At 39.4% G+C, this 19,974-nt stretch overlaps 1 pseudogene; it reads left to right on the top strand.

The window, feature by feature from the left end:
* The first annotated feature begins 1,539 nt into the window (after positions 1-1,539).
* On the top strand, positions 1,540-19,473 carry LOC139461281 (multiple epidermal growth factor-like domains protein 6; annotated as a pseudogene).
* The last annotated feature ends 501 nt before the right edge of the window (positions 19,474-19,974 follow it).

The following is a 19,974-nucleotide window of genomic DNA, read 5'->3' as shown; positions in this document are numbered from 1 at the left end:
TTTTTTGGTCAGTCTGCGAAATTGCAAAAAAATAGAGCTTAAATAGCTATCTGAATCGGGATACTATATTCTCGGGAAGATAAAGATCAGCATATCCTGAAAAGAGATATTTGTCACAATTGTAATTTCACTGCTACACGAAAGAGGAATTGTGTGTGTTTAGGTAGGGAGGTGAGGGTATGGAGACACGGCGACCAGAAAGTCAGGTACACGAGTAGGTGGATGAGTTTTGGTTTAATGCCGGATTCAAGAATGACATCAGTATCATGGCGTGTCATCTTGAATGCCTACAGTGATGCATATTTTTAGACGTTTACCACGCCAATGAAACGTACGAGAGCCGGTCCTGACAAACCTAAAATAATAAACCAAGAGAATGTGGCTTTCGAAGATATGGTTATCGGTTCCTAAAGTACGCAACTCTGTTCAGCGAATTGTGGTGCTTTAGACGACAGCTTGACGACTGGTAAAGCACACCAATGATAACTTCCCCCTCATGTGAAACAAATGTTGATGTGTACTGACCCTATGCCACGAATAAGGACATCTGTAGAGGCTATACATATTTTTAATTGTGTATATTGGCATAGTGGCAAAATAACTTATTCAGTAGTGAAAATCATTACTTGCACTTGCACATTAAGAACTAATATATTACTAGGTTCACGCGAAACAAATCTTACTGTTCGTTGCTTCACATATTGTACGTGGGATTGCCTAAATTTCACCGATATTGGTATCACGGAAACATTTGAATTAACATATTAGAGAGAAGAATACATTTGTGAAATAGTTGAACAGATATGTACACCGTTATATGAAACAGATCATTAATATAATATTCAACATAGTCATTATGAAACATTGAAAAAAAAATCTAATCACGCTAATATTTCCTCCTCTTCACGTGACAGAGTATATTTCATTCTTCCTGGTAAGGGGGAATACTTCCATCATCATTATGCGATTGTGACAGAAGGCTGCTAGTCGTATAAAAACACATTCATCATCAGATGCGCTGTGATACAGCTGATTCTTGGTCCACATATAGCTGTTCAACAACATGGTCACATGTATGCAAGTCTGACCATATTGTAAGTAACATATAAACAAATGAGTATTGATAATACAATGAGCAATAATTAACTAACTCTCAGTGTCAAACCGCTGGAAATGCTTAGCTTCCTGTGAAGGATACAGTGATTCCTTACTACTGGCTCTCAAACTTTGTGTTCTCTTCATATTTGTTTTTTTTAATTTGCTTTGAGCGTTAATCATCCCCTTGACTAGTATATATGCCAGTCCGACCATTATTATGTAGTTCATATTGAACATAAAATGAGGATTAATAATCCTCCGGAAACAATTCATGCTCAGTGTCACATTTTGGGGAGTATACGTTTTTGAAGTTTTACTTTTCTGCTGTATCTGAGACTTTGTATTTTGTGAATTTTTGTGTTTGTTTACTTTGAGTTTTAGTAGGTTATCACTCACTCACACAATCACACGTGTTCTTTCTTGTTAGTTTCAGTCAACAGAATGACCGCCTCGGTGGTGTTGTGGATAGCGTACATAGTTGTTATTAAAGGTAACGTATTGTATCATTGATTTTGCCGTTCTTGTGTTGGCATTTGGTGTGTGTGTGTGTGTGTTCTTGCGTTCGTGCGTTCGTGTGTGTCTGTACGTGCGCGCGTATGTGTGTACGTGTGCGTCTGCGTGTGCGTGTGCGTGTGGTTTAACGCATGTGGTAGACTGACGAATTTGGGTCCCCAAATCGGAATCAAAGTATACACTAGAAAACGGTGGGTATAATAAAACTGATTTTTTAGATAAAAAAGTTTTATCTATACCTGGAACAATATTTTGTTAGACGGAAAAGACAGTGGGGTTCAAGTGGGGTATACCCCATTAATTAAGAAGTTATGAGCGTAGGTGCTTTCGTAGTAACGAGTCCATATAAGGAAAGTCACATGATCAGACACGTGACGCCTAACATCATTTATGTCCCGCCCATAAACAACACAAAGTTTACGACTTCACTTTTTATCATAAAACTCTCGGCCCCCATTGGGGGCAGAGCTTTAGTCCATACTTTCCACGTCCAGTTCATTTGTGGGGTCATATTTACTCAAAAATGCCTTCGAAAGGATTTCAGCACGCTAGTGTGCGCTCATATATCACAAAAGGTGCCTTCGAACATACGGAAGCAGCCGAAGGCAACAGTTTCCTGACATAAACCCCCTCAGTGGAGGCCCAAGAACTGCAGTTGATCCAACACCTGGATATTGCATGTTGACAGTTGTAAATATACAGGGAACCCATTGATTGATATAATGAGCAAGAAATCAAGAAAGCAAGATACGTTGACATGCTGTCAATAAGGTCACCAATATTGACCACCCGACCCAATACGTCGCCTGGCCTGTAATGTGGTCATCGATAGTCTTTTTGAGTGTCGTTTAGTCACAGTAGTATGGAAGAATACATCTTTGTATAGTTAAAATTATTTAATTTAGTAACGCAATGGCATATTTACGGAAACATTTACATTTACAGAGAAAACTTATTCACAAAAATATTGATGAATACCTGGTTTTTTGGTCTATTTCAGCTGGTCCATGTTTGAATAACCAGCATTGTTCAGACTGTGACATCACGACGGGACATTGTCTCACCGAGTGTGACACTGGGTATTTTGATCAGAAGTGCGCCTCCGTTTGCAGTAAGAACTGTAAGAATAAGACATGTATTCATATACTCAATGGCGATAGTGGCTGCACCAATGGCTGTGTCCTAGGATATCAAGGCATCAACTGCAACACACCATGTCACAACCCAGGAGATACATGAGTAACATGTCCAGGTGGTTGTGATGGAGGATATTGTCAGCTGGGTTTATCCTGTGTGTCTGGATGTGTAAACTCATCCTACGGGACTGGTTGTCCTGAACAATCTGGTATGTATCATCTTTTGTCTGGTTGTTAAAGCATAGCTTTCCTTGACGTTACGACCTCAGATGCGAACGTGTCGATCAGAACTTTAAGATTATAGTCTAAATAAAGTAGTTGTATATGTCGGTGCTCATGAAACATACTGCAAGGTGTCCCAGCTAAGAAGTACTTTTACAGGGTATGACTTCCCATTAACAAAACACAGTGTTCGATTCCAACAACATCATTAAATATGTTTCTGAATCGCAGTACAGCGGCAATTATACAAGGTTATTCATATCAACCACAATAGTCAGTATCCATGAAACATTCATAACTAAACTTTGACTAAATGCCTTTCAGCTGGCCCATGCAAGGAAAATCAACACTGTTCCATCTGTGACATCACGACCGGAAATTGCCTCACTGAGTGTGACACTGGGTATTTTGATCAGAAATGCAGCTCAGTTTGTAGTGGTAACTGTCAGAACAAGACATGTATAGTTTCAAACACTGGTACTGGTAACTGCACTGACGGGTGTGTCCCAGGATTTCAAGGCATCGACTGCAACATACCATGTGAGTCCAACTATTCTATGTCTGCTCCCCTTTTCTCTTAGACCTACGCTTCTCCCATCTCGAAAACATGCCAATCTCTTGGACCTACCACAGCCCCCTCTCCCCTATACTAAGAAATATTTTTACAGGGTATGACTTCCCCTTATTATAACACATTTCCGCCACAAACAAAACATGGTTTATGATTCCAACGACGTCATTAAATACGTTTATGAATCGCGGGCACACGGTAATTATACAGGGTTATTCATATCAACCATAGTAGTCAGTATCCATTAAACATACATAACTAAACTATGACTAAATACCTTTCAGCTGGCCCATGCAAGAATAATCAACACTGTTCCATCTGTGACAACACAACTGGAAATTGTCTCACTGCGTGTGACACTGGGTATTTTGATCAGAAATGCAGCTCAGTTTGTAGTGGTAACTGTAAGAACAAGACATGTATAGTTTCAAACACTGGCACTGGTAACTGCACTGACGGGTGTGTCCCAGGATATCAAGGCACCAGCTGCAACATACCATGTAAGTCCAAGAGGTAGCACTATCTAAAATCTAACTCCCTCATTTCACAAACATTTCAAACATCCCACATCTCTTACTACTCCTCCGTAGCCTTAACATTCAACTCACTTTTCTCTTATACCTACCACCCCCACTATCTCTTAAACCTAACAATATCTCCTCTTAGACCTAACCGTTCCATGTCTTAGACCAAAAGCTTCCCAGCTCTTAGACATACCTCTCCCCCAATAGCTGCGACTTAACTGCATCCATATTGCTTAGACCTAACTGCGCCATGTCTTAGACCAAAAGTTCCATGTCTTAGACCTAACTGCGCCATGTCTCAGACCTAACAGCTTCATGTCTTAGACTTAACTGTTCTCTCTATCTATCACATCTATTACCCCACCCCCCACCCCCTCTCCCCTAATGCCTTTCACCTACCAGTCCCCCATTTGTTAGAACTACCCCACTCCCTATCACTCTTATCACCTTTATGTCTTAGACCAATCGCTCCCCATCCATATGAAGCTACTACTCTCCCAAGTTCCTAGATCTGCAACTCTCCCTGCCTTTTGGCCTACCACTCCCATGTATCTAAGATATAACTCTCTCATTTCACAAACATTTAAACAAAAACACACCTCTCAGACTTACCGCTACCCCTATGTCTTATCACATATACCTCCAACTCAAATACTTCACGAACCTGCAAATATCCCATCACTTAGACCTATTGTTGCATCTACTGTTACTGTTACACCTATCTCTTTGGCCTACTCCTCCCCCTCCCCTATCTTAGACCTGCAACTCCCCAAACTCTCAAACCTGCAACTATCCCATCTCTTAGACCTACTGTTACACCTATCTCTTAGGCCTACTCCTCCCCCTCACCTATCTTAGACTTGCAACTCCCCAAGCTAACAAACCTGCAACTATCCCATCTCTTAGACCTACTGTTACACCTTTCTCTTTGGCCTACTCCTTCCCCCTCCCCTATCTTAGACCTGCAACGTCCCAAACTCTCAAACCTGCAACAATCCCATCTCTTTGACTTACCACTTCCCCGACATATTAGACCTAACGCTTCCTCTATCTCTTAAGCCTACCACTCCCCTTTTTTCTTAGAACTACCATTTTCGCTATCTCTTAGACACCACTCCCCATTCTCCTACATTCCGATTCATGTTCACATGGAAATTATTTGGAGGGTTAACATCTAAAGTTTGTACAGAAAATATGTGTTGTCAGATTTTGAATGAGGATGTGACAATAGTGACCTCGCCCATGGCAAAACATGATGGAATGATGTGAAATGATTTAAGCTATTAAACCATCTTAATCGCGGGGAAAGTTACATTGGTCTATGTGTTTTGTTAAAAGTTTTGAAAAGTTGCATAAAACATCATAATACATGTATCAAAACAAACCATCAGCTCTTGTTGTTTTCAGATGAAAACGCGAGGTATGTCCGCATTGTAATACTGGCGTCATCGTTGTTTACAGTATTTTGCATCTTGGTGACAAGTTTTACATCGTTCATCATGTGTTTGAATAAAAAACGGTGAGAATGTAATTTTTCATTTTGCTAATGATATCTACAAAAGGAAGTGTGTCTAATTAATTTAAAATCAAAACCATCATTTGAAACTCACCAGGAACACATTTTGCCCTATCCGTTTGGTCATGATTCTGTTTGTTTTTTGTCAACACGAATTGCACCTGCTACTTCCAAACCACATATCATGGATTCGGGTCTCGTAACATTAATTTCGATGTCAATCTTTACAATAATGAATATGTCATAGAATAGTGCTGGTTCTGCGACATAATTTCTTACATGTTTGTCTTACTAGAATGTATTCAGTATACAATGACTACAATAAACAAATTAAATTTATTCTAAGAAAGCAAATAAATAATTGGAGAACTATAACTATAGCCATCATGTATCAATAAAACAAATACGAGAGATGATCAGAACAAAGGAAATATGTATTAGAAAGACAATAACAAAAATCACTTTCAATAGCAACCAACTTGCAGGTCCCAGGAGTACGTCACGCCTACCCAGGACATGCATGTGTCACCAGAGGCCATTGGTGCCCCAGTATATGATGAGGTTGATGAAGCAAAGATGTATGATGCACTCACTGATGAGGGACGGCAGGCCTCTGGAGCCTATGTGGAGCTGAGGTCAGATGCACATGTCTAGAATATGATGTGGTTGATGAAGCAAAGATGTATGATGCACTCGCTGAAGAGGGACAAGCCGTTGCCAGTTGCTCTGGACATGATGAGATAGATATATCTCAACCATCCAGATGACCTGGCTACCAGGAAGTGAAATTACTATTACGGGGGCAAAACACAAAATGGTGAACTGAGGCATGGTATAAATACGAGATGACGGTATAAAATAATAGCAATATATACATGTTTACTTATGTGTTCGTGCATACCAAGCATAGATGTCGATTACAGAATTGAAACTGTGCACAGTTGTGAACTATACATAATGTTTGTGTGTATGCATCTTGTCTCTCTGATTTGCTGCACATAAACAAACCTGGATAAAAATGCTTCACTCCGTTCGTGAATTGCTCATTCAATGTCTGCAAGCTTCATTCATGAACGTTCTTTACTCCTTGTGTAGTGTAAATATTTCCCAGTATGCCCTTGTAACAAATATGTAGAGCACTTGGTAAAATTAAGTTATATCTTCTTTTGTTGGAAAGATAATTTATTCAAAGAAAACTGTGAGGCCACAGGCCCATTGTATGCAGCATTTCTGGAGTTTGTTAAATGTGTTGCTGACCAACATAGCATGATAAATAGACATCAACACATTTCGTATAACATCAGTGTTAACCAAAGACATTTTTTTCGGATTTTTGGATTAACATAATTTATATTTTTAAATATATAATTCTTCGTTGCTTACTAACTGCAGATGATCTTCAATATAAATACATTATCGATGTACATAGGTGTGTGTATTTTTCTATGCCTTTTTTTGTTGAAAGTCTCTTTGTCGTAGACAAATAAATTGATTTGAAACTTTCCTAGCTATACTGTTTTTAATCAAATCTGTACATAATGACGCATTTTAATCTGTATCCCATAGGAGAAACAAAGCCTTCATCCCTTTATCTATGGGACATCTGTCACTAAAGCTGTCACCACAGATATAGTTTCATCTCTTTCTTCAAAGTTTGAGGGAAATCTGTCAAAATGAAACAACGGTCGTCAAGTTTAGAGAAAAAACAACATATGAACTTATGGATAGCCTTAATTTATAGTACCATGTGAACGTCCCGATATATTCATATAGATGTATAACCAATTTAATAAATATTATTGCAATTGTTAATTTGACTCTGAAGATCGATTGAATAGCCAATACAATAACACAACCAAGTAACGAATAATGACTGAAGATAATTTTAAGCAAGTTAGAAATTTTACTGACTGACACCTTACTAGTTTACATGGCTGGTTTACTCCAGTAACTAATGACTACATTACTTAGTGATCATGAGTGAGTGATATGGGGTAAAGCTGTTTTGGGGAGTAGTTCATTTATACCCTGGTATTTCAACGTGATGTTGAGGATATCCTGAAGTGGTGTAGCCCTCAGACGTTTACCTCTTCATTGTAACCTGCATATGGCGCAGACAAATCTGGAAAAAAAATCTGACTGGGCAGGATTCGAACCAATGATTAGGTTTCTGTCACACCTACATGATGTGATTAACTTAATCCGTGCACATATTTTGCAGGGATGACCGTTATCTTAAACTAAGGTTAAACTGTGTATTTGTTTCGGTTTGTTAAGGTATGAATCGAATATCTGATGAACTGTATCAATCCGCGTTATATTCTTATTTTAGTAAGAAATTGTGAAATACAGTAAACAACGTTTAGAACGAACATGCTTATAACAAACTGAAGGATTAAACGAACTGTCTTTTGGGGTCACATCAATTTTGTGTGGAGACATTGTCCACATGCTTGTTATGAGCTACGGTTATAACGAACTAGAATTAAGGTCCCTTTGAGTTCGTTATAGCCGTAGTTTACTGTATACTTCTTACTCTTGTGGCAAGCAGCCTAAGTCAAGATTTCATGGATATATGTTCAAATGATATGAATTAAGAGTCAGACGGAAGCAAAATTGAAATGGTTAAATTAATTTACATTTCTCCTGTCAGGCTTCACACAAAGGAATATGAAACGTGTGTCAGTCTGAAAAGAAACAGCTGACAAACAGAGTCGAAACTTAATACGTGATGTAGTAATCTGCTGTCTTAATACAATAGGAAGGAAACTGGAACTTGTGCGGAGTTCCGCCGAGTGTATAATGACTCCTGTCACATAATTTAATACTAAACAGCAAAGTAAACGCATGTTTTATTGGAATCACTTTGAAGCTTAAAAATATAAAAACAATCCATTCGTTTTTAATTAATCATCCAACAGGTCAAGTAGTTGTTAACAACTTTGAAGACATGTGTAAATGCTAACTAAAATTAATGCGTTTTGAAGCCCCATTAACGTGTATGGCCTTCCCGAGAAGCCTCATTTAGTTGTGGGCGGTCGTATAGCCTGGTGATTAAAGTGTTCTATCGTCACGCCAAAGACTCGGGTTCGATCCCCGACATGGGTAAAATTGTGAAGCCCATTTCTGGTGTACCCCGCCCTGATATTGCTGGAATATTGCTAAAACGGCGTAAAACCACACTCACTCACTCACTCACTAATTTAGTTCATGAGTGTGTAGTAGAAAGCCCGAGGAGCCTGTTGCCACTACTGTACCCGAACAGCATCAAGTTGATGTCCAATGTCATCCTGGACATGTTTTAATGATGTCATATCAGGTGACGGAGAAGGCCATGTCGTGACAATGATGGTGTTCTGTCTCAGAGATTTCATGCAAACCCTAGCTGTGTGGGGACAGGCGTTATCCTTGCAGAACATTGCAGTCATATGTTGATGGATGACGTGTAGCCTAGGCTGTGTGATGAAAACTAAATCCACCCACTCCATGACACTCCCTGTTCCTCCTCCTAATTTGTCTTGCAGAACACACCAGTCAGAATAACGCTAGTTTCGACGTTTCCACACACGCATGTTTCCACCTACGTTTGACAGGTAAAATCTCGATTCATCTGAGACGATTTGACGTCACTGGGTACGTCGCCAAAGTTAATGTAGTTAGTACGACTCAAGACATTGCTGGCGGTGCTAAATATTATGTATTGGCCAACATAAGCGCACCGAAACTGGACTCCAGCTGCATTCATACGAATTGTGTCGGATGATCCTTAACCTTGTACAGTGGCAGTTTTCCGTAACGCACAACAATTACACGTGATTTACATTTGTGTAACTTTACACGTGCAAAATTTGAAAAAGGAGATGACACTGCTGCATTTCTGCAATATGTTCACATTGCAATGTTTTATCTACCATAACCTACACTTGCGTTTCTTCTGCTGTTCAGTATGCAGTAGACTTCGTTTGAGAGAAATAGAAAGAGAGAGAGAGAGAGAGACACAGAGAGAGAGAGACAGAGAGAGAGAGAGAGAGAGAAATATAAAAAAGACTAACATCATCATATATATTACACTACAAATGATGATTCTAACTCTGCAGTTAACTGGATGCAACATTTAATAGCTGAACGATACTTCCCCCTCAACTGTACTAAACTACCTGCCATACCGAAAGTATGTCTCACAGCGTTACATATAATTTCAATAGCATTGTAAAAATGCGCACAGTATATTTTTGGGGAAATTGTGAGCCACGAGTGTCGAGTCAGTTTGAAACTAGTGTTATTCATATATGTTAATACATATCATATGGTATTTCCCTTCCCCTTTCCTGCTGTATAATGCATGATGTGTGCAGTTGTGATACCAATTATCAACATCGGAGAAATGACTTTATTATGATGAATATTAGTAATTGCCTGATTGAACATTTTTGATGCAGGTCCCACAACAGATCCTGACAGATGGAAGAGTATAGTTATATCGTTTTCTCATTACCATGACTATTTATTATATGATATAGCTTTTGCATGAAATCCAACAAAAGAGATTTTTGTTTTGAAAAACACACACACGAAATAAAGCCCTGTCGACATCCTCAATTTTGTGATAAAAAATGTGCCCTAAGAAACAGTTAGTTTGTTTAGGCAGCCTCAACGCGATTGACATCAAGTCCCACAAGGGAATTCTGCTCTTGTGTTGACACTGTTCGAGGTCTCTGTTAACTGTGATTCTATCTTAGCCATGACAATTATCTTCCGTTGTATTGTAGTCTGATGACATCTGATTTTATCTCTTCGACTTAAATAATGCTGTGAGGTCAAGGTTCAAATCGACAACTGCTCTGATATAGGTAAAGCTGTAACACAACCGAAACATGTGCAGGTCAGCTGTGCTGAGACGTCTCACACACAACATAGCAAATACAGTTGGTCCTACTTCAAGGGTCCTACTTTCACTCTGTGAAAATACAAATGCTGAGAGCTCCAACACCTGCCTAGGACGCCCACATTGTATTCTCGGGGAAATAAGATCAGCACACGTTGAGGTGACTTGTCGCAATTGTGAGACACATTTAACATATACAGTAATTTCACTCCTGCACGAAGCAGGCAGTATGTGTGTGGGGGTTAGGAGGTGCGGCTGTAGAGAAAGGTGCTGATGTATTGGTGGGGATGTACCTAAGAAGAGATGGGGAGATGCGTTTTTGAAATGGAAAGGAACGGATGTGGACATAGGCAATAGAGACGTGGAGAATGTGTGTGTGTGTGTGTGTGTGTGTGTGTGTGTGTGTGTGTGTGTGTGTGTGTGTGTGTGTGTGTGTGTGTGTGTGTGTGTGTGTGTGTGTGTGTGTGTGTGTGTGTGTGTGTGTGTGTGTATAATTTGGAGGGGGGAGGGGGTAGCGGTGGTGCGGATTAAGTGATGAGGAGACATAGGGGTAGACACTGGCGGGTGCAGATGAGCAGATAGAGAGGTGAAAATGGGTGAGGGGGGTTTATGGGTGTACATACATGATTGTGCAGGTGGGCAAAATGGAGTGTGCGGTATGGAACTAGGGCTGTGCAGATAGATTAATGAGGAAGTGAAGGGGATAGGAAAAAAGTTGGATATATCTGATTCATTTTTTGACAAGAATGACACATATAGTGAGTTCAATGACATTGACATGGGTTCATACATAGATGGTGAATATCTATCAACATTTGGCATCTATAACATATCATCTGAGGGTCACGAGGAAACGGAAATTGGTTGCAATATCTCGCCTTCACCAGGCCTCACTTGTATATCTGCCCGAACTGTGTTACAAGGACATTGGTTGAAGTTGTTTGTAATGTGTGTGTATGAAATGCCATGACCCAACGTAGCTGAATAATTTTAGACATCACTTTCAATAGAACTTACTTCGGACTGTTACGGTAACACGAAAACGTGATTCACCTAGTAAAAGCATATTACCATATGAATTAAAATATGTACGCACAAAACATGAAGTAATTAAAGTATTTTCACTGTGTTTCATGTGATATGATTCACATGGTATGAACACGCATATTATCTGTTTTGTAAGTATTGTGACAAGTCTCTTGAAACAAGTTACATTCATCCCCATTGATGAATGTCATGTACTGTTTCCCTATTATTTTCCTGCTCTGATATGCATGAATAATTATGCGACAGCTATGAAAAGATTTCTGTGTTAACGTTTGCATTTCACATTGGAAATCACCTCGTACAAAATGAGCACTTGGCTTTCCCCGCGTTTAGTGACTGAAATACTGCAGTGTTGAACCAAAGTCGCTCACTAAGCCAAACATTCACACAGTATAACCATCCCCGCGTGTTGTGACTGAAATACTGCAGTGTTGAACCAAAGTCGCTCACTCAGCCAAACATTCACACAGTATAACCATCCTCGCGTGTTGTGACTGAAATACTGCAGTGTTGAACCAAAGTCGCTCACTCAGCCAAACATTCACACAGTAAAACCATCCCCGCGTGTAGTGACTGAAATACTGCAGTGTCAACCAAAGTCACTCACTCAGCCAAACATTCACACAGTATAACCATCCCCGCGTTTAGTGACTGAAATACTGCAGTGTCAACCAAAGTCGCTCACCAAGCCAAACATTCACACAGTAAAACCATAAACATTTAAATCAAAATGTGCAACGTTTCGTCTTGATAAACCATTTATCGTTTTTCGTTAGGTATGAAGAACACATGCATTGTGAAAAACATGACATCCAAAAAAATACATTTCTTTACATACACAACTTGTATATTCTAATCATTGAATGCATTTTTTATGTTACATTACACACGTTTAATAAAACAACACTATATGTATACTGTGTCATTATTATTACATACATAGTCATATTCACGTCCCAGCTGTGGTAAAACGACCTGTTTGTTTGACCTCCTTGTGTACACGCCGTGTGTTGCCAGTGACTGACTGCGGGTAGACGGCATGCACGAAGTCACCAACACACAACATAGGCTGAACAAGGAAATATTTGTCAAGTTTGTGTTACCTTACATTCATTGTTTACAAACTATTCATTGACAAAATGTTCTGCGTCATATGAAGAAAACTCTTTTATTCAACAAATACAATTCATGACAACAATGCTTCTTTCTACTGTATGCTCGCATTGCTTGGGCGAACGGATGTACGTTCTGTGTGTTATACTGACAAACACGTACATACATCGAATGTGGAGTCATTCATATAAGACAAACATTTCAAGTGAAATTGAAAAGAAATGACCGTCAGCCATAAGCCGCATTTCAAAAGTTAAACTGCTACCTCCTGAAAAGCAGGTATTGTCAGCTGATACCTTTTGATACTAGCGGATTCTAAAGCCTCTAGATGACACCAATACTATGTGCTTTGCCAAGTGGCAACAACTTTCAGTGAATTGAATTGAAAACAAGCTATTTACGTTCGATATCTAGCATTCACTGTTTGAATGTGCTGTGACAACGATTAAGCTTTTGTATGTGTACGAACTTGAATTGATAATTCCCAGCAAGACCAACACGACCTGTAACAACACATCATACATCTCATTAGACCTCGGATTATGTAGATATGTGCGTGCTGGTACTTGTGTGATCGCGAAATGATATCCTAGTTTAACTATTTAATCAAGTGTGACCATTCGTCTTTATTTGATTCGACCTTACTTTTGTACATTCGAATAGGCAGAGCTTAAAAGAACGTAGTCATTTGAATCTTGCCCTTACATTTATTGGAACATTTTCTAAACAACATTTATTCATACACATTTCACACGCTCAGTTTACAACCTGCGTATTCAGTTTTTACAAAACATAGAATATTTAATTGCATGATTTGTTATGATACAAGAAAGAAAATGTCACTTGTAGAAAGGCTAGTCTGTTCAACTCACTGTTTACTGGTGTTATTGTGAAGCAAAGACTTGAGGTATAAGATTTGCAGGAGCTTCTAAAGCCCGCCAGCCCACTACTGAAATGTATATTTATGTTGACTGTACATCGACATACAGGGGGCGGTCGGGGAGCCTGGTGGTTAAAGCGTTCGCTCGTCACGCCGAAGACCCGGATTCGATTCCCGACATGGGTACAATGTGTGAAGCCCATTTTTGGTGTCCCCCGCAGTGATACTGCTGGAATATTGCTAAAAGCGGCGTAAAATGAAACTCACTCACTCACTCGACATACAGACCAAGGAGCCTGAAAAATGCAATATTGATGTTTGTGTATGTCCACGACACTTCTATTATTCACATGATCATGTAACTATCTTGATGATGTTGATGGGCTCTCTCACATCTAATGTAGCCATGGAAGGTTTTAAGGCATGATTTCAGTTACTATTTAAGTGTAACATATTTTATTTATGTCGCCTAATATTAATAATATATCTGCATAAAAAATTACAAGCGTGCATAATATAATCATCACACACAATCCAAGGTATAAGTTATTACGAATGATCTTGTCACCAATAAATTTGATTTGTTGTGGCACATACACATTTGACCAGAATATTCAACATTTACTGAATCAATTTTAAGGTTGATTTTACTGCTTTTACTGTATTTTGTTTATATGTATGGGTTAGTGCAAACGCAATTCGACAATCTTTTAGTTTGTGTAATATTAACAAGTCGAAACGAAATCAAATATAATATTATTGCTTAAGAATGGTCTAACATAATTTTCAAACTGTTTTAATTTAAACTAAATGATCTTTGTTATTTTCGATTCGTTACAAGATTGGTAGATCGCATATAGTCATATAGTGACAGGTGCAACAGTCGTCACAATAAATAGTACTAGTTATAGTTGCTAAACGGTTTGTCAACTCACACCTGTATTTATCACACTGTGTGGCCTGTGCACATTATAATACATACGTTATGATGTGAATCTCCCTAGGGCTGCATTAGAATTTGAGGAGTCATACATCATACATCACTGTGATAACAAAAACATCACTTTGTGTATATCAGATATTTGAAATGTTCGCATTTTTGTCAGTTTCCCTCAAATATATGTTGATGCAATGCCCAGTGCATGATGCAGTAACATGGCGATCCTTGGTCAATCTCAGCAGGAGCCATTCCCATCACTCAGTCTTCGTTTATGTTTCACAACCCCATATTTCCAACCTAACCAGCTCTGATGGAAAAGGGTGTCACTCGCTTTGTGTTTATTTCAATGTACATCACATATACCGAGAAGCATAATACCATCAAAGAGCTTTATATATGTCAATTAAAACACTGTAGCCGTGCATGTTCAGACTGCACTTTCTGAATTGTTCACTAGTTATCTAGTAAGTTTTGATATATCTCCACTGGTCTGTATTCAAACTTTTTTCCATCAACATGATACACATGAAATATTCTAACTTGAGTTGACAGCTCCAATACATATGAGAAAGGAAGGTATTTACCTATATTGATTGTCTTTGACTTAAGGACGTATTAATATCAAGCTACGTTCATTTCCTCTGAATGAATTTGATTGAAAAAAAAATTCACGGGATAAAAAGTCGTATTTTATACAAACACATATACAGTAGGGAATGCATCGGAAGACGGATCCTTCTGACGGACTGATGTTTCCAAAATGGTGAAAGAGGCAAGTCAAATGTTACCTGAAACACCACGGGAAGATATGATTTTGCAAATCAAAATAGGCAATAACATTGAGCATCATTCCATTAGCTGCTTCTGTGAAAGTTCACAGATTAATCAATGTTTACTTCTAAATTGAGTGAGTGAGTGAGTATGGCTTTACGCCGCCTTCAGCAATATTCCAGAAATAACACGATGGGGGACACCAGAAATTGGCTTCACACATTGTACCCATGTCTGGAATCGAACCGGGGTCTTCGGCGTGACGAGCGAACGCTACCCGACCGCCCCTTTTTACTTCTAAAATACCCCTAACCCCTCCACGCACGTACACAAGCAGGAAAGGAACAGGAAACGAAACACACCTTCACACACATACACACTCACGCACGCGCACGTATACACAGATACACACACACACGCACGCATGAACGCAAGCACGCACGCACACACACACACACACACACGCGCGCGCGCAATATAACAAAATAACAAATAAGATGAGGGTATTTAAATCAGTATAACAACTGTTGTCTCGTGTTGGAGAAAATCTTAAGGAAATGTATGATCCCGCAAACCAATGTACCATAAATACAGGATCTTGGCAAATCTAAGGCCCCAATTCCATGGCTAATTTGGATCGTACTATACAACGAAAGAAGCGCGTTTCTTCCATTTATCATGCTATTTAAAAAGCCCGCAAACTGATTTTTCACTAATCCCTCACTTGTACTTGGTGAACAGCTCAATCCGGATTAAGTGGGGTCCCCAAAGAGCAAACTAGTCAGGATTCATGAAATTATATGTGTTATTACATTGTCTACAGGAGCAAATACATTGATGTACATTTTGTTGTATTACAACATATAAACTGCCAATGTGTATAGACCCGTGACGATTCGGTGTAGATTTGATCTTCAGCAACCCATACTTGCTGTAAAAGGTGATTATGCTTGTCGTATAAGGCGACTAACGGGATCGGGTGGTCAGGCTCGCTGACTTGGTTGATGTATGTCGTCAAACAACAAACAAATTAACCTTACAAGTGAAACATTTTCCTCATCAGTGTAATGTCAACTGAAGATACTTACTGAAAATCAAAGTAGATTATAAAATTATAAAATAGTATGTACATTGTGAGTTGTGAGGTGAGGTGAGGTAAAATGGGGTTTAACGGCGCGTCCAAGAATATTGCGCTTATATAGCGACGTCCATGCACGTGTGTGTGTGTGTGTGTGTGTTCGTGCGTGCGTGCTTGTGTTCGTGTGCGTGTGTGTGTGTGTGTGTGTGGCTGCTTGTACTAGTCCGGACTTATGCCGCTTTATACCATGCCACAGTTTAACATGAACACCCCGCATGAATACACAGTATACTGACTCCGATCCGACCAGTCCTTGTTTTAGCCCCTTAATGCCGAGCGCCGGACAGGGTAACAACAAGTTCAATCACTTAACGTCTTTTAGCATGACGCGGCCGAGGAACTGTGAGTTATGAAGCCGAGCTCTCTATGTACACACACACTTACATAGCTGTGGGCTGGTTGTGCAGACACGTAAACTACATTATATCCAACTGATGACTAGCTGCACAGACATGTCAACTGTAAAGAAACATACTTATACCCCGCCGAGAGCTAGATTAACAGTTATGTCCACAACATATCGACACAGTCAGACTATGTCCATTGATGCCCAGCTGGGTCTAAGATGTACACTCGTGTAATTGAGAGACAACATCACATTTCTACGCAGCTGGCCTTGTAGTCAACAATTTGATAATGTTTGATGTTTTATTCAAATCCACTTAATGTGAAAGTGAATCGGGGAAATATGTTTTTGCCTGCGCATATTGTACTATAAACGACAATATGCATATAAGTGAGTGTTGAATATCGATCCAAATGAATACGTCACAGTCGTACAGCAGTTTTTAGTTCCTTTGAAGAAGGAAAATGTATACTGTTTGAATGAAATATTGATGATAGACGGTGGCAAAGTATCAGTGGTTAACACCAGCTTGGTCTGCATCCCTCACTTATCGGCCACGGGTGGATTCCAACACGTAACGTGTATTTCACTTTTACGTTTTATATTTATAAGTCATTTTTTTAATTTGTTAATTAGATAGTTATTGACAATATCAATAACCTTGTAACAGATGCACTACATATGTACTACATATTTTCCCGTTGTCTTCATTGTAAGGTTATTATAGACAATTTGTTAATTAACGTGTTTAAATGTGATGAGGCTAACAAATACGTGAACGATGCCCGCATCCCCATCCCCTTCTAGAACGGACAAGAAGGTATTTGAATCACTAAAACAAAAACAAACAAAATAGCACACAGAGGAGGTGCAAGCAAACTGATGTTGATTATCCGAAAGATTAATGTGGGGACGTAAGGATAATAACGTTTATTATTTACATTTTGTAAAGATTATAAAGCTTTTCACATCAAACTCCATTGTATATGACATAACTGTTTTGTTTCAGACAATATGACAGCGATGACGATTATGTGCATAACATGTGCATTGATGTGTACACAAGATAAACAAAGGAATATTATTCCCTGAATGATTAGTGATTGCATGAGTTGTGTTTAACGCCGCTTTTAACAGTATTCCAGTTATATCACGGCGTGTCAGCTTAATGTGGGAGGAAAGCCCGAAGTGATACCGAACGTCTTTGCGTTAATGCCAGTGAATGTACTGCTAATATATCTGATTATGTTTCAAAATTGAAGTATAAAATGAGGGTGTAAAGACATAAGTAAAGAAAGAAAGAGAAGTTAGATGTTCGAGTAAACATGTGTGTGTGCGTGCGTGCGTGCGTGCGTGCGTGCGTGCGTGCGTGCGTGCGTGCGTGCGTGCGTGCGTGCGTGCGTGTGTGTGTGTGTGTGTGAGTGTTTCATTTTCTTCTTGTTCAGCGGCTAAATCATGCTTCAGAAAAAAATGCATTTTTATCATCTTTTTTCAGCTAGCAAATGCAACGATAGTCAACATTGTTTGGACTGTGACAACACGACAGGACGTTGTGTATCTGAATGTGAGTCTGGATATTATGACCAGAGATGCAGTTCTGATTGAAACAAGCATTGTCTAAACAAGAAGTGCATTCTTTCAAGCAATGGCAATGATAACTGCACAGATGGTTGTGTCCTGGGTTATCAAGGCAGCAGCTGCAACACACCGTGTGACAATCCAGGGGGTAACTGTACAGCATGTCCAGGTGGTTGTGAAGGAGGATATTGTCAGCTGGGCTCATACTGCGTATCTGGATGTGTGGACTCACACTTTGGGTCTGGTTGCAAGACATGTTCTAGTGGATGTAAGTCATGCAACATTTCATTGATTCAATTTCCCTGTCTCTTACACGTTACAATACCCAGTTTCTTAGATCTAGCGTTCCATCGATCTCTTTGAAATACCAATCCCCCCTCAATGCTAGACCTATTAAGTACAATATATCAAAAATCTACCATCCCCCATGTCTCCTTCACCTCCTTCTCTCCTTTCTATTACAGCTTCCACACCCCAAAACCAACCAGTTATCACCACCCCCTTGTATTAGACCTTTCACTCGTCCTTTCGTTTATACCTGCCCAATCCCTTTACCATAGACTGCCCCTTCCAATACATCTATTCCTACAGTTTGTTGCATGCGAATTATTCATACACAAATATTCCTGTGTACGTTCAGATAGCTTCTCTTTGGTCGAGGGGCGGTGGGGTAGCCGTGTTGTAAAAGCGTTCGCTTGTCATGTCAAAGACGCGGGTTCTATACATTACATGGGTACAACATCGTCAAGATCCTTACATGATCATGTGAATAAATATGCGTTGGGGACATGCACAAACATTTTTGGGCGGTCGGGTAGCCCGGTGGTTAAAGCGTTCGCTTGTCACGCTGAAGACCCGGGTTTGATTACCGACATTGGTAAAAATGTGAGAAGCCCTGTTCTGGTGTCCTCTGCCGTGATATTGCTGGAATATTGCTAAAAGCGGCGTAAAACCATGCTCTCTCTCTGTTTGGTTGAGTAAAAGATCAAGAATCAATGTTGTTGTTTTTTCTCAACATTACATTTACATATACTTACAAGTACATATTGTTTTTTTGTAAGGTTATAAAGTGGGACTGGCTACAGCACTATCCATAGGACTACCGACAGCGTCTTTCGATTTCATCGTAACGATGTTCCCAGTTCTCTTCTGCAAGTATCGTCAACGCGTGAAACGCAAAAGTTGTGTGAGTTAGCCACAAACAGCAATATTCCAAGATCTGGGGTAACAATTGTTCCCTGTGACATGCTTATTATAATTGCTGTCTATTATTATGGGTATCATTGGGGCGGTCAGTCACGTCAGCATGACGGACTGTGTCACATCATACATATATGGCGTAGAATGTTGATCATGATATCAACATCTGGTTCACTTGGCCTAGATTTGAACTCTTACAGTCCACTTTGATGTCAGTGGACTATTGCTCACTGATGTATACAAACACAAAACGTTAACATCATTTATCAGTTATACATAACAGACTAGTCTAACTGTGTACAGCCATTATGCTTGACAACTTATCTTGATGTAATGTTAATAATATAACACATATATATGTGGAATAAAAGGTAACAAACGTTCAAATGATAATGACATGATGAAGTTTCATGTACATAAATCATTATCTCGAGTGTGTATGCGAGTGGTAACCGACGGTATGTTAAGGGTATGATAATAACAGTAACCTCACACT

Source organism: Haliotis cracherodii, unplaced genomic scaffold (genome assembly GCF_022045235.1).
Source record: "Haliotis cracherodii isolate W230 unplaced genomic scaffold, xgHalCrac1.p SCAF_14, whole genome shotgun sequence".
NCBI classification, from domain to species: domain Eukaryota; kingdom Metazoa; phylum Mollusca; class Gastropoda; order Lepetellida; family Haliotidae; genus Haliotis; species Haliotis cracherodii.
Note: the sequence above shows the minus strand (reverse complement) of the source record. Positions and strands in the feature narration are given on the sequence as shown.